The following is a 16915-nucleotide window of genomic DNA, read 5'->3' as shown; positions in this document are numbered from 1 at the left end:
TAGGAAATTCTTTTTTAAAAAGATGCTTCAAGTGAAAAGTCCTTTCCTTGTGCAAATTACCCCTCTGCTGTCCTAATTAGTGTGTGTAAAATTTGCATTGTCATTTGGGTACAGTTCTCATCTGTGGGATGCCTGTCTCAGCACCTGGCCACTTATTATACCCTTTTAGGTCTCTTGAAAAAGTATCTAATGCTGTATTTTGCCCATGGAGCTGCACATGACACCTTATTGATACCTTACCAAGGCCTCATCAACCTGGATGGATCCCTTGATTCTTTAGGGGTCAGTGCAGACACACCACATCTGTCTCTCATTCCTTCAGGAAGCTTCACCTGGCCAGCTGTAATGGGAGGCCTCTGTATTAAATCTATAAGAGCTTATATAGAGTTCATTTCCCTAATTACACATCATACCCCAAATGTATATAACAGGATCTTCTGCTTAATGTCTCTGTATTTTCCTATTCTACAGCTGAAGCAGGACTTTTGGTTTTTATTCAATCAGGCTTTTGTTTAAATTATCCCACCAAGTAATGATAAAGTAATTTAGTAACAACTTAGTCTGGATTCCAAACTACTTATATCATTGTTAACTAGTAACAGATATTTTATACCATCTTTCCTGCTAATTATTGCCAATTAGATATTCACAGCTGAAAGCAATTTATTTAAATAGTGAAAGATCTCTTCTGAGAGATATATCCAGCATATCCTGGGGGGAAGCAAAATAGGAAGTCACCATTTGAGTATGATTTGAGTAGTGCCAAAAGGCACTTATGTAAAAATATCAGAAACATTTCCTCTGGCTGGTACTGCAACAAGGGCTGACTTTCCCATGACTGGCATTTTGTGTTACAGATCTTACCAAGAATCAGTGCATATTTTTACCTAAAGCATGACACTTTCTAGAAAATGAAGTATACCAGATACTATTTTGGTACAGGCACATATATAACATAAAATAAATTTTGAGTAGATTTTATATTGAAATGGATAACCCTCCTATTGTTCAAATATTAGCAAAATATATGCACGCAAAAAGCTTATATGTAATTATAATTTTAATCCATCTTAAATTATTTTGAGAACATTTAAAATATTTAGTATTTTCTCTAAGGGATAGTATTTATACATGTTATGTATATTAATTTGAACTTTCTGTAAAATTATGGCCAACATGGCGAAACCCTGTCTCTACTAAAAATACAAAAATTAGGTGTGGTGGTGTGCACCTGTAGCCCCAGCTACTTGGGAGGCTGAGGCAGGAGAATCACTGTAACCCAGGAGGTGGAGGTTGCAGAGAGCTAGAAGTGAGTCAAGATCTCATCACTGCACTCCAGCCAGGCGACAGAGCGATAACTTTGTCTAAAAAAACAAAACCTCAAAATCATAAATGAATGACCCATGTGGCTAAATAACATTTTTGTACTATACATATGTACATTATATATATTGTTGAGATGGAATCTCATTCTGTTGCACAGGCTGGATTGCAGTGGTTCAATCTAGGCTCATTGTAACCTCTGCCTTCTGGGTTCAAGCGATTCTTTGGCCTCAGCCTCCTGAGCAGCTGGGATTACAGGTGTGGGCCACACATCTGGTTAACTTTTTTTGTATTTTTAGTAGAGATGGGGTTTCACCATGTTGGTCAGGCTGGTCTCAAACTCCAGACCTTGTGATCCATCTACCTCGGCCTCCCAAAGTGCTGGGATTACTGATGTGAAGCACTCCAGCCAGCCTGTTTTTGTTTTTTAATTAAATACAAAATTTATTTACCCTAATTCAAGTAAAATGTACTTATACATATGTGATGAGCCAGGTGTAATAATTAAAAAATGTTCATTGTGATGTAAATGTTTTATAGTATTAATCATTACATGAGATTATATTGTTTTGTTGTCGATTTTGTTTCGTATGAGAAAGGAATTTTGACTTTCATTTTCATTGCTGGATGCTCAGCACTGAATAGAAGGCCTAGCACGTGGTAAGCATACACAATACGAACACACTCACATTCTCATATATATAATTGAAAGGCAAGTAAACATGAATTATATGTTTGCTGACTCACTACTTTGAAATTAATAATTTCACAGATACGTTTTGTATGAAAAACAGCTTCATATTAAGTTATGGAATATACTCACATTTATTTCAAGGGAGGTTCTGATTTTGTCACTGTGTTGTCAATGAGATTTTGTTTCACTCTCCTAGAAAGACGGTGATTCCAGTGAATGGGTAAAGACTGAGCACTGATAGAAGGATCATATTACATGTATTATTAATGTTTGCTTTGTTAAATCTATTGGTGAGAGAAGAAAGGTTAAGTATGAACACAATGGGTATCATTAGCCTTCTCTACTTTGGGGGTCATGTAAGGAAACTTTTTTAAGGATAGACTAAATAGGTGGTTAGCCTTTGTAATAAAATGTATTCATATATTCATCACTAATAGAATATCTTCAGAGCATCTTTGGACACCAAAACATCTTTCTCCCTTACATATCTCCTCTGCCTGTCCGAAGGAATAAAAACTCCTTATAATGTTACTAATTTTCTAAGTTATTTCTCTCTTTTTTGCCTATAAAAGATGTACTTTATTTTTTCCAGCTTTATTAAGGAAGAATTGTCAAATAAAAATTGTATATATTCAGAGTATACAATGTGATGATTTGATGCATCCATACATTGTATAATGATTACTCCAATCTATATCATTTATTTTGTTTTTTTTTTTTTTTTTTTGAGATAAGATCTCACTCTGTCACCCAGGTTGGTCTTGAACTCCTGGTCTAAGGCAATCCTTCCACCACGGCCTCCCAAAGTGTTGGGATTACAGGTGAAGCAACCTCACCCAGCTGTTTCTTAGCCATAATAAAAGCTTTCAGTTTCCCTTACAGCTAAAATTGAAAGGAAGATTAAAAATAGTTTTACATTTATATGTGTAAGCTTTTTTCATTGAAATTAGGGAAGAAAAAAGTAGTAGTAGAGTTCACAGATATAAATGTTTGAAAACATTTAAAGTTAGACTTTATTGATAAATTACTTTACATATGAGATGTACAACAGTGAATAAAATACTATCTTATTTTTCACTAGAAATATGAGTTTACATAGCAAGTATTTAAAACACTGTGTAATATTTAGAAATATTGTCATTGTTTCTCAAGTTTAAGAGATATTTATGATACTAAAAGTAAAAGCACTGACTATAGTAAACACAGCACAGCAATGGATGTATTAGTAAGTTATATGCTTTTCTTAAACTAGCATTAACTTTAGTTATACATTGAAATAAAACTAAATGGCAATGGTTGCAATTTTTTATGATTTGTGCTCTGGGTATCTCTAACAAGAGTCATTGCTTATTAACTAACAGCTAGATATTGCTCAAGTTATAGCTGTTTACTAATAAAGCAAAGTTATTTTGCTGTAAGTGACTTGTGTTGAAGAAAAGTCTAAGGGTAATATCTGCTATGGGTTAAAGCTGACAGAGATTAATTTAAATTTATTCAGCAGTTCAGCAGAGATGACGATGGTGAGAAAGGTGGTAGTCATAATTTATTTGTAGTCTGAAAATGTTCTGACCTTATTTGCTTTCCAAGCTATGAATGGATGATTTCTAAATGGCTCGACATTCTGGGTGTGTACTGCAAATAAAATCCCATAACACAAGATGAATAATATGGCAGGGAAAGTTTAAAGCCAGTGTCCACAGCAGGAACTCTTTATGAAAAGTTGTATATTTCCTATTCATATTTAAATTTGTTTCCTTCCTGTCTTCCCTCCTTCTCTCTCCCTTCCTCCTTTCTTTCCCTCATTTTTTTCTTTCGGACAGCGAACTTAGTCTGTCTTAGAAATGATTTATATTTGTGAACAGTATGCAAGAATGATTTCCTCTTCAAAGAAACTCACATTTCCAAAATAAGAAACACAAAAGAATGGACTCTAGACAGCACATGAAAAAGATCTTGCATTTTATTTTGTATTTAGTCAGCTTTACTTCTGTTTTCTTGTATATTAAACCGTATGGCCATCTAGAAATAAAACTGTAAAATAAGTAAGGTTTGCTTTATTTCTCCCTGCCTTTTAGCTCTTCTTTCACAATTTTTGAGCTCCCTTCTACGATACTAGGTACCTAAGGACACTTTTCTGTCTCTCTTTATTTCAGTATTTAAAATAAAGCTTTCCTCTGTGGAATATGATTCTATGGCACTCTCACATGAGAAAATTGAAAGCTTACATGTTGATGGACCATATAGCTTTAAGATTACTGTCACCTGCATGAGCACATGGAATGTTCTGTAGTAAAGGCACTGTTAACTGCATTACATAAAGAAATACGGTTTGGAAAGGTGAAGTGACGTAACCCATATCAATCAGTTAGTAAATGACCGAAGCAGAACAAAAACTCAGGTCTTTAGACTCATACTTCAACATTCTCCCAATAGCAATACTCTGAAAAGAAACTAGTTAGTTAATTCACGTGTGATGTTTATCTATGATAGAAACTTCCTTTACCATTTATCCCAGAGTACATTACGTTGAGAATAATTTAGAAACCAAATCAAGTTTATGAACTGGTAGCAGAGTATTACATAGTAGAGTTTCAGTTGCTAGCAAGAGAGTATTGGCAGGAGAAATATTGTCACAAGGGTCTTCTTAGTATTCTTCCAGCCATGAGAAACTATCTACTAACTTTACCTGCACATAAAGCAGATCTTTGCAAATCTGATAATCTGCTTACCCATTTATTAAATAGAAATCTATATAGTTATTTTTTATCTCTCAAATATTGACAATAGACATAAACAGAAAAACTCTTTTTTCATAGCACCATTATTTAGAGCACAGGCTTTGAAATCAGACAGAATTGGGTTGAAGTTCTGACTCTATATCTTATTAGTTCTGACTGAAGTTTGGTTAATTAATCTCTTACAGTTTTTATTCACCTCAATGGGAAATATGAATGATCAGGCCTAGTACTCAGCTGTGTGCCCCTATGGCTGTACTTGTTGCTAAATCCTCAAATATTTAAAGGAAATAATGGCATTTAAAAAGTTGTACCACTTTTCAGATGACTGTTGTATTAGTGTGTTCTCACACTGCTGTAAGGAAATACCAGAAACTGGGTAATTTATAAAGAAAAGAGGTTTAATTGACTCACATTTCCACAGGGCTGGGGAGGCCTCAGGAAACACAATCATGTTGGAAGACACCTCTTTGCAGGGTGGCAGGAGAGAGAATGAGTGCCTAGCAAGAGCGAAGGGAGAAGTCCCTTATAAAATTACCACATGTAGTGAGAACTCACTCACTATCTCCAGAACAATATGGGGAAAACATGATTCATGATTCAGTTATCTCCACCTGATCTGTCCTTGACACGGGAATTGTTACAGTTCAAGTGGAGATTTGGGTAGGGACAAAGAGCCAAACCATATCAACTACTTTATCTCAGCATAATACTTTTTCAGTCCTGTAATTTACTAAATAAATACTCACTATGAAGAAAAATGCTGACACTTCAGTTTCATCAAAGTGACAGAAGTTTACCAGTTTATTCAAGATACCAGCTTTTGGTCAGAGATTATCATTAAAAAAAATGTTTCAATTATGTACGTGTTAGCATGCTTCCTCCGTAGTCTTACATCAGGTAAGAGGAATGAAGAATTAGGTGCTTTTTTGACATTGCAGTATGCTGTGAGCATGCCCCTGTTTCATGCATTTCCAAGTGATCTCGGCTCAGTCTTTTATGTGTGTGCTGCAGGTATTTTCCCTTTTTATAAGCATTTTTAAGTGTAATTTGATAATAATGTACCTCCCAAAATGTTTGAAAGTCAATCATTTGGATGTTTCTTTCTCTATTTCCTTCCCCAGTATGATTCTTCAGCACCTTTATCTACCTGCTATTGAGACTTATCTTCTTCCTTTGGTCAACATGGTAAGTTTTCATGAAATTGGCTTGTTGTTTAGGTTGTTCATTTTTTTCTATCTTTGAAAATTATTGGAGTGTCTTTGGTCAGAATGAAATGCATCACAATTTTTTCCCATTAAAATTAATGGAAATTTAAAGAAAATTAACAGCTGTGTAACTAATGACAGTTAATTGCACAAACACATTAAAATTATTTCATAAGGGATCACAGTTGGTAAATAATTATTGCTCTGAATCCTCTAAGTGCCCACCCCACAAACCTGATCACCTGAGTGCTCTTCTTGAATGCCCTGCCCAGAATTTCCCCTACCTAGCAATGAAAAATGCAGGACTAGACTCAGCAGATGCCCTTCAGAACCCAGCTTCATCATGGCTGGCTGGCATTCTGAATGATCCATGCTCTAGCTATGCATGATATTTACTGTTGTGAACATTTCACATAATGACAACAGTAATATAACCTATTACAAAGGGTGGTTTGGGGAATGAAATTATGTAATACATGCAAAGAACTAGCATAATTTTATAAAATGGTCAATACTCTGCAAATAGTGATTGTTATTTCATTATTTTTTAAGATGTAACAATTTAAAAATCTATAATTTGAATAAGCATTTAAATATTATCAATTTTATAATGATGTTGTGGTAAACACAGGATTCTATATTTGGTATCTTCAATTATATTTCATCCATAAGGAATGATCTATTTGATTTTTAAATTGGATATTCATTGGATTGCATGAAGTCCAAAATAGGTAACAATGCATAATTAAAATCAGAAATCTTTGCTGTTTATTTTTTCAAATAATTTTACTCTAACAAATATTGACGCAAAAAACCTCTTTTTGCATAAATACATGTGTATGTAATTAACATTTAACTTTATAATCAATGTAAGATTGCAATTTTATTAATATTTTTATGAAATTAGTATATGACTCAAACTTAGATACATACTACTTATCTTGGGTGATTTAATTATGAATTTTTAAAAAGTTTATATTCAGAGGTACACATGCAGGTTTGTTACGCAAATACATTGCATCATGCTGAGGTTTGGACTTCAATTGAAATTGTCCCCCAACTAATGAACATAGTACCCAATAAGTAGATTTCCAACCTTGTCCCCTTCCTCCCTCCCCACTTGTGTAGTCTCTAGTGTCTGTTGTTCTCATCTTTATGTTCGTGCGTACCCCGTGGTTAGATCCCACTCAGAAGTGAGACTATGTGGTATTTGGTTTTCTGTTTCTATGGTAATTTACTTAGGATAGTGGCCTGCAGCTACAACCCTGTTGCTGCAAAGTACCTGATGTAACTTTTTTATCGTGTAGTATTCCATGAGGTATATGTAATACATTTTTAAAATTCAGTCCACTGTTATGGGCACCTGCGTTGACTCTGTGTCTTTGCTATCTTGAATAGTTCTGACTTTAACCTGTGAGTACAGATGTCTCTTTGGTAGAATGATTTATTTTCCTTTGTGCAAATACTCACTAATGGGATTGCTGGGCTGAATGGAGATTCTATTTTCAATTCATTAAGAAAAAATAATTTAATTTTTATATGATACTTATATTATTTCTGTCAATAAGTTCTCACAAAACATGCCTAAATCACTGAGAAAAGTTAACCAATGAATCCTACCTCTTTATAGTTGACTATATTCTGAACTTCATTTACTTACTGCATCTACTTATTTTAGCAAGTATTCATTGAACAAAGAATACTGACTGTATTGCTGGCTGGGCATGCTTCTGGGCATCTCCTACGTGCAGTTCCTGAATGCAAGCTGCCTGGCTCTAGCATGACTCTGGGTTGATTGCTCTAAAAAATTACTCAGACTCTCTGTGTTTCAATTTTCTCATCTGTGAAAAAGAGGATTAAATATAATCTATACTTGATGGCATTGTACTGAGGACCTACTCAGTAAATACATTGTTTTTAAGAATAATGCGTGGGCAAAAAGAAAATACTCTACTAAAATAAGGTAATTTTTAGAAAAATTATTGTCATTTTATAGCTTTCTGAGAAGTATTAAGTGGTGTCACTTTGGACACTCAAGAGCATACCAGTGTTTCTAGTGCTCACATTTTAAATTTTCATAAAGGGAGATAAATTGTGAATAAAAAACGTTCAGCATATTTTTAATAATTTAGTGTTGACTAGCATAATTTAATTGTTATTTTGTTGAAATAAATAGAAAACCATTATGTAACTTCTTAATTAGGATTATTGTATTCTGTGGATTAAAATGAAATGATTGAGATAGAATGGGGAGTTACTAAAGATAGAATACATACCATTAATTCCAGGTTAATTTTCTTAAAGTTATTAACCAAGTTTTCATTAGAAATGGAGGAAAAAGCTCCAGTCTGTGAAATACAGGAAAGATCCCTGTGCAAAGAGGTGCCTTCTTATGGCAATAACAGATGCAATTATATGTGACCTCTCAAAGAGTGAAAATCTGAAGTACAGTGATAAACTGAATTGGAACTCTACTTTCCCTGCTGCCAAGATGGAGTCTTGCTGTATCGCCCAGGCTGGAGTGCAGTGGTGCGATCTTGGCTCACTACAACCTCCAACTCCCAGGCTTAAGCTCTTCTCCTGCCTCAGCCTCCAGAGTAGCTGGGACTAAAGGCAACTGCCACCACGCCCAGTTATTTTATTTTTATTTTTATTCTTAGTAGAGACTAGGTTTCACCATATTGGCCAGCCTGGACTCCAACTCCTGACCTTGTGATCCACTGGCCTTGGCCTCCCAAAGTGCTGGGATTACAGGCATGAGCCACTGCACCCAGATGGGACTATCCTTCTTTAAAAAGAACCAGGCTTCTTGAGTATGAGGAAGAATAGGCTCAGAAGAACTGGACAGTGGCACAAAATAGAGGAAAAAGATTGCCAGTTATAAGAAGAGTATGTGACAGCAGAATGAAGAAAAAAGAAGAAGTGTAAGTGACATGGAAGGAGGCCAAAAAGTGAAAAACATCATAGGAAGTGAAAATCACAATTTTATAAGAACTAGAGCAAGAAGAAATGACAAAGAAGGAAAGGATGAAAATGACTGCAGAAACTGTGGAAACAGGAAGTGTTGTAGTAAAAGACATTGGTAAAGCACAGGGCTAAGCTTAGGTATAAGTGAGTATTTTCAGACAGAAGTGATAGGCAGATCAAGGAATAAAACATAAAAATCTAAGAAAAAAGATGATAAAGCAATGCTTTATTGAAGTCAACTATTAAAAGTCTATTTTTTCTTTTACTTTCCTTTTTTTTTTTTTGAGATGGAGTTTTGTTCTTGTTCCCCAGGCTGGAGTGCAGTGGCATGATCTCGGCTCACTGCAACCTCCACCTCCAGAGTTCAAGCAATTCTTCTGCATCAGCCTCCTAAGTACCAGGGACTACAGGTGCACGCCACCATGCCCAGCTAATTTCTTTTGTATTTTATTAGAGACAGGGTTTCACCGTGTTGCCCAGGCTGATCTCGAACTCCTGACATGCAGTCTGCCCATCTTGGCCTCCCAAAGTGTTAGGATTATAGGAGTGAGCCACTGTGCCCAGCCCAATCTGTCAGTTTCTACCAAAGTTAGATTCCTTTAATGTTTTAATGAATTCATTATTTGTTTTTTGAAAAGATGACCTATATTAGCATTGTTTACTAATTTTTCAGCTTGAGAAGCATTATTTCTAGATTAATCAATTGTTTACTTATTCAGACAGTACACTACTAAAACAAGCAATTATTCCATTATTTTAAACAAATATGTTAATTGCTTCCTAAGGTCACCTTTTCAGAGTATTACTAGGAGTGATTACAAGATTAAGGACTTTATAAAAAAAGAAGCCAAGAATATGCAAATGAAATTTACATTAATTACCTTGCAGTGACAAGGATGAATGATTTTATTTATAAATCAGAAATCATTCCTGAGCTAGCAATCCGCTATTGACACTTATTGTCATAGTACTTCTAAAGTGGCATTTAAAAAGATCATTGCCATCATGTTTGCATATGTTTTAAGTATAGACATATATTATTAACTTAACCTTTGAAAATACACTTACATCAAGTGATACACCTATAACACATGTTCATTGAGTTCTTCTTGTCATCTAGGTATTAGCTGAGTCTTTAAGAATACAAAGAAAATAAGACTAAGTCATTCATGTTATCGAGCTTCTGGTTTAATGAGACAGGTATCTAAAACAACTCTAATACAATATGTGTCTGTGCTATCACAGTTTGGTCAGCATAAGACAAGTGAAGGGGAAGAAAAAGAAATAAGAAAGACTGTTTGAAGCAGGTGTTCTTTAAACAGGGCCTTAAAGTATACATATGGGAGAGCTAAATTATTCCTCATAAAAGAAGGAGCAAGTAGAGGTCATTATAGGCAGCAAACCCAGAACATTATACATATAACATATGGGTCAGCCAAACACAAGAGAATTTGTATTTCTTGAGGTAAATTTCTAGGATCTCAAAGTTCTGTTTGGTGACCATTTAGAATCATTACCCAACAGGATAAATTACAAAACTAAGAACATGAAGTCACCAGCAACACAGTAACATAATTAATCCTGAGGTATAACATAATTTTTTACTTCTTAAATATTCACTGCTACCTTTGCACATTAAAAATGGAAAAGATGCTACATCTAAACAAGACCTATGTAAACCAGAGCTTAGGGAACATGAGAGATTTTATTATTTAAATGAAAAATGCTTAAATTTATGCTGCATTACATCTACTGCAGTGGTCAGATTGACAACACACACACAAACCACTTCATACACAAACACTGTCAGCCTAAAGGTAAAATTGAACCTCTCCAAAAATAATTTTTTTCAACTATTGAATGTGTGGTTTATGTGTGTTTCACTGGTAGGTGCTAAAGATAGGCATGAACTCACATAAAATACTGTTTTTTCCTGTCCTACAAAGGAAACAGCACATGGAAAGCTGTATTAGAAGATAATGCATATGTATAAGGGACATAATAATAATAATCAAGTTGGGAAAAGGGGACCACTAGGAGATGTTTTCAGAAGCTGTGTTTGCATAGCAAACTTGTCATTTGTACTTATAATACATGCTTATTTTGGAAAAGGGAACTTTGGAGAGACTGTTGGGGGTTTATTTATGAGGCTATTGTCACCCCCTTGGTGACATCATTAACTATAATCAAAGCACTTGCTCAGGAAAAAAAAAGTCAAAGAAAAACTTTTATTGGAATTTCATTCACTAAGCCTAGGACAAATCCAATTAAAAGGCTCCCATGGTGAAACACTGGCTAGGCAAAACACAAATGCCTAATGTAATTCTGCTAAGGAAGACTCCAGTCTGGACAGGGAAACATAAAGTGCAGCAAAATTATTGTGAGACACAATAATATGTAATTTACTGGGAATCCTAGGAATAGAGAGGTTACTAGAAATGAATGAAATACTGGATAACTGCTTACCTTTCTTTATCTAGGAATCATGCAGAAGTTGCCATGCAGTTGAAGTCCTTGAGTATAGAGATTACAAATACAATTCACTGTTTACAATTCAAAAGTTTTTTTTTTTTTTTTTTTCTTGAGACAGAGTTTTGCTCTTGTTACCCAGGCTGGAGTGCAATGGTGGGATCTCAGCTCACCGCAACTTCAGCCTCCTGGGTTCAGGCAATTCTCCTGCCTCAGCCTCCTGAGTAGCTGGGATTACAGGCATGCACCACCATGCCCAGCTAATTTTTTGTATTTTTAGTAGAGACGAAGTTTCACCTTGTTCAAAAGTTTTATTCAAAATATGTGAGAAACATAAGCTACTCTTATAAACCAGACAGGGACCCATAGGAGGAATAAGATTTCAAGAAAGAATGCCAAAATGAGCTACGTGAACTTTGCAGATCAAGTCATGTTGAACCGTTAATCCCTAAAGCCAACAGAATATTCCAACAAACTGTAGCAAACTTACCAACTGTGCACTATGGAAGAACAGAAACTGTTTTGAAGTAAACATAAGTTTTCTGTCCCCACTTTCAAGTACAGTAAAAGTTATTATGCTAATGTTTTAGTGAATCTTAGCAGTTTGTGCAGATATACTTTAGTAGCTCCATAGCCTTTGCTTAATGATAGATTACAGTTCCTACCTAGCACACAAACTCTTGCCCTAGATAATCTGAATAATGTATTTATGCGATTTAGAGCTCGAAAGACTAGCAGCAACTAAGAATCTGCAATATACTTGTGTATTTTATCTTGTGGCCTGGAGTTAATATTACCTTTCTCTGCAGAAGGTAATATACTGATTAGCAATCCAACAGAGTTCAACAGTTGTCCTGTTTAGGGGAGGGTAATAGTGTGGTTAACTGAAAATAGTTTTGTTGCTAGGAAACAAAGAATTTTATTACTACAAGTGAGGTTTTAACATATGGATACAGTCCTCTAATTTCTACAGTAAATTCTTATTAAATGATTGGATTTTTAAATTGGTTTTTGTGTTTCTTCATAAAAGCAAATTTATCATGTGAGTTTCCTACCTGGGACATAAATGTCCCCCCTTTCTCTCTCTCTTTTGTAACTCAGATTCATGCCCATCATTTTTCCTTTTTGTGGGAGTCCTTATGACAACACATGACATACTTTCTGAAACAGTATTGGTTTAAGGTTTAGAAGTACTTTTTGCTTTTAATTATCCTTCTGAATGCTATTTGCAATTGAGCAAACACTTATCAGTCTCTACCCTGTTACATGTCCTGACCTAAGCATTGTAGGGGATGCTCTAACTTCTGATTTTAGCTTAACTTGGGAGATAAGACTTGCTATAGCAGAGATGCAGACAAGAGCTATGGCAGGATGGAGAACTTACTTTCAGTTGAACAATCAGGAAAAACTTTAGGATGGCTATAGCATTTGTGAGGGGGATTAAAGAATGAATAGTTCGGTATTTGGAAAGAGGAATAAGGAAAAGTAGATACAATTGCCGGTAGAAGGCACAATATAACAGTGGCCCTGAAGCAGGCAACATAGTGTATGTTCTCAAATTGACAAGTTTTGATTGACTGCCCACCTTGTGACTTTGGACATATAGCCTACCTGGAATCATTTTCTTAGTTGCCCAGCTGCCAGAGTCTGTCTTTTAAATCTTAGAACTATGAAACAAAGTTTCCGAGGTAGGATGGCAGAGATAAGTCTGTAGAAATATCACCTGAAATCGGGACAGTGGAAGCTGTATTTGATACATTTGCTGCTGAGAAGCAAAGAAAGCTTTGAGGAATTGCCTCAATCTTTGATGGTTTCCCGAGGCTCATCTCCAGAATTCATGGGATGTAACTGTTTGGTCCTGTTTAAAGGTCTTGTATCTTTTCAACAGACTCTTTATTTTAATTAGCTTGTGTGGGTTTCTGTTCCTTGTATTCAGAGTCTTAACTAAACTATTATAATGAAAATGTTGAGTGTAGTTTGATTAGAACCAAGAGTGCCTGAAGGTGAATGCATCTTCAATTATTGAATTCTCTGATTTCAATCAATTTTTCTGCTCTGGGAACAATAAAGTTTTCGAGTAGATAGTGGTGAAACGATCAGAGCTATATTCTTGAAAAATTAATAACTTAAACATGCAGAGTGAATAAGGGAAGAGGGTCAAATAGAGTAGACTAAATAGGAAATCCTAGCCAACTCAATTAGGCAAAAGAAAGAAATATAATTCATCTAAATAGGAAAATAAAAAATCAAATTAGTTGTCTCTCTTGTCTGATAATAGGATTTATTACCTGGAAACCCCCAAGAACTCCACCAAAAGACTCCTAAGACTGATTAATGACTTCGACTTCAGTAATGTTTCAAGATACAAATTTAACATACAAAAAAAAGTAGCATTTCTACATAACAAGGACATTCAAGCCGAGGGCAAAATCAGGATCCCATTTACAACACACACACACACACACACACACACACACACACACACACACAGAGCAGCTGGGAATACATACAACAAAGGATATAAAACACCTCAACAAGAAAAACTACAAAACACTGCTGAAGGAAATCATAGATGACACAAATAAATGGAAAAATATTTCATGCTCATGGATTAGAAGAATTAATATTAAAATGCCATCCTGCCCAAAGCAGTTTACATATTCAACAATATACCTATCAAACTACCAACATCATTTTGTAAATAATTTGAAAACATTATTCTAAAATTCATATGAGACCAAAAATGAGCCAAAATAGCCAAAGCAATCCTAAGCAAAAAGAACAAAGCTGGAAGCATCATGTTACTCAACTTCAGACATTACTATAAGGCTATAGTAACCAGAATAGACACGTCGACCAATGGAACAGAATAGAGAACCTGGAAGCAAATTCACACAGTTACAGCCATCTGATCTTCAGCAAAGTTGACAAAAATAAACAATGGCAAAAGGATTCTCTGTTTAATAGATGGTGCTGGGATAGCTGGCTAGCCATATGTAAAGAATGAAACTGAGCCCCTCCCTCTCACAATATACAAAAAGTAACTCAAGATGAATTAAAAATTTGAGTGTAAGGCCTCAATCTATAAAAACCTTTGAAGAAAACTTAGGAAACACCATTCTATACATAAGTCTTAGCAAAGAAATTATGAGTAAGCCCTGAAAAGCAATTGCAACAGAAACAAAAATAGACAATTGGGACATAATTAAACCAAACGGTGTCTGCACAGCCCAAGAAGCTATCAACAGAGTAAAGAAACAACCTACACAGTGAGAGAAAATATTCACAAACTATGCATCCAACAAAGGTCTAATATCCAGAGTCTATAAGGAACTTAATTAGTAAAAAACAAATAATCCCATTAAAAAGTGGGCAAAGGACATGAACAGACACTTTTCAAAAGACATGCAAGCAGTCAACACACATATGAAAAAATGCTCAAAATCACCAATTATCAGAAATATGCAAATTAAAACCACAATGAGATTCCATCTCATGGCAGCCAGAATGGCTGTTACTAAAAAGACAAAAAATGACAGAGACTGGTGAGGCTGCAGAGAAAAGGGAATGCTGGAATTGACTGGAATATAAATCAGTTCAGTCACTGTGGTATGCAGTTTTGGAAATTTCTCAAAGAACTAAAACTAGAACCACCATATGACCCAGCAATCTCAATACTGGGTATATACCTGAAGGAAAATAAATCATTCCACCAAAAAGGCACCCGTGCACTTGCATGTTTATTGCAGCACTAATTGCAACAGCACAGACATGAAATCAACCTAGGTGCCCATTAGTGATTGATTCGATAAAGATCGTGTGCTACACATACACCATGCAATACTAAATAGCCATAAAAGGAATGAAATTATGTCCTTTGTAGCAGCATGGATGCAGCTGGAGGCCATTATTCTAAATGAATTAACACAGTAACAGAAAATCCAATATCACATGTTCACACTTATAAGTGGAAGCTAAATATTGGGTGCACATGGACATGAAAGTGGGAACAATAGACACTGGGGGCTGCTAGAAGGTGGAGAGTGGGAACAGCGAAAGGGCTGAAAAAATGCCTATTGGGTCCTATGCTCACCAACTGGGTGACTGGATCAGTCATACTCCAAACCTCAGCTTCACGTAATATACTCTTGTAACAAACCTGCATAAGTATCCCCTGAATCTAAAATAAGAGTTGAAATTACAAAAAAAAAGGAGAGTTAATATTTTCATGACCTTAAAAAGAGACTTGATAGATGATGTGATTGTGAAATAGTGATGACAGTAGGAAGAAAACCTTTAGTAAAAGTATAATTTCCTTAGTGGGGCAACTGCTTGAATAATAAAGTTAAAAGAGGAGGGAACAAAGAATTCCATAAGCAATTATTGCTTAAATGACTGTCAGAGAAGAAGGGACTTAGGGATTTAAATACAGTAATTAATTGAATGCAGGTAATATTTTGAACCATAGGATGAGAAGACATCAATAAGCAATGTAGTGTAGAGAGTCATAGGGATAGGGAGTTAACAACAAAGTCTGAAACCTTGAGGGATGCCTACATTTTAGAAAGAGACAAAAATGAACAACCAGATTAGTAATACGGATATTTCCAAAAATAGAAAAGTTAATAAAGTAAAAGTAATGTAATGTAAGTCTAGTGTTTTTTAAGCAAGGTTAAGGAGATAAGAAAAAGGCCAAGGACATGGAAGGAGAAAGTCATTGGTGAAATTCTGTCGATATAATTTCAAATGAAGTGGGTGATAATAAAGGGAATACTATATTCTCAAGATATTTGATAGTAGAGAAAGGGAATATAGTTGCTTGAAGGAGTAAGAAGCTCAGGAAAAGCTATATAAGTATGAAGATTGTCTTGTACAGTGACAGGAAATAGAAAAATGTTCAAGAACGTAATGAAAATAATCTTTAAGACATAGTTATAAAGACAGAAAGGGTGAAAGCAGAGCTCAAGTGTCTAAATGACTCTTGCAGAGAGAAGGTAAAGAAATGGGATTGTATATAAATGCAGATATTTGAGCCGGAAAAAAATTGGAAGAATAAAAAATGGCTTCTGAAAAGTAGTTAAGATTATGTGGTGAAAGAAATTGGGAATGTAAGGAAAACAGAAAAGGCAACCTATTAGATATGAATAAATGATTGAGTTAGTGAGAGTTTTCAGTAAGGCCAGTTTTTATAGTTTCATGTCATTTTATGTTAATTTATAGGGGATAAATAAAACACTAAATTCCTATTGTAGACTAAAGATTATAGGTACTCTAACGTTCTGCTTCTATGAACACGGTAGACTAGATATTCTGAAAAACCTAGGTGGCCTAGATATTATTATAAACCGAGGTATAGAAAAATTGAAACAAAGTCTTTAAATGAATTGTTGAACTTAAGCAAATTTAGAAATATAATCAAAGGGGTAAGCAAATATGGAAACCATAGTTGCTCTTTGGACATTTGCTTTTGCTAGAAACTAGACTTGAGTTTGTTATTGTTGTTGTTTTTGAGAAGGAGT

This window comes from Callithrix jacchus, chromosome 11 (genome assembly GCF_049354715.1).
Source record: "Callithrix jacchus isolate 240 chromosome 11, calJac240_pri, whole genome shotgun sequence".
NCBI classification, from domain to species: Eukaryota; Metazoa; Chordata; class Mammalia; order Primates; family Cebidae; genus Callithrix; species Callithrix jacchus.
The sequence above is the reverse complement of the archived record's forward strand: the minus strand, read 5'-3'. Positions refer to the sequence as shown.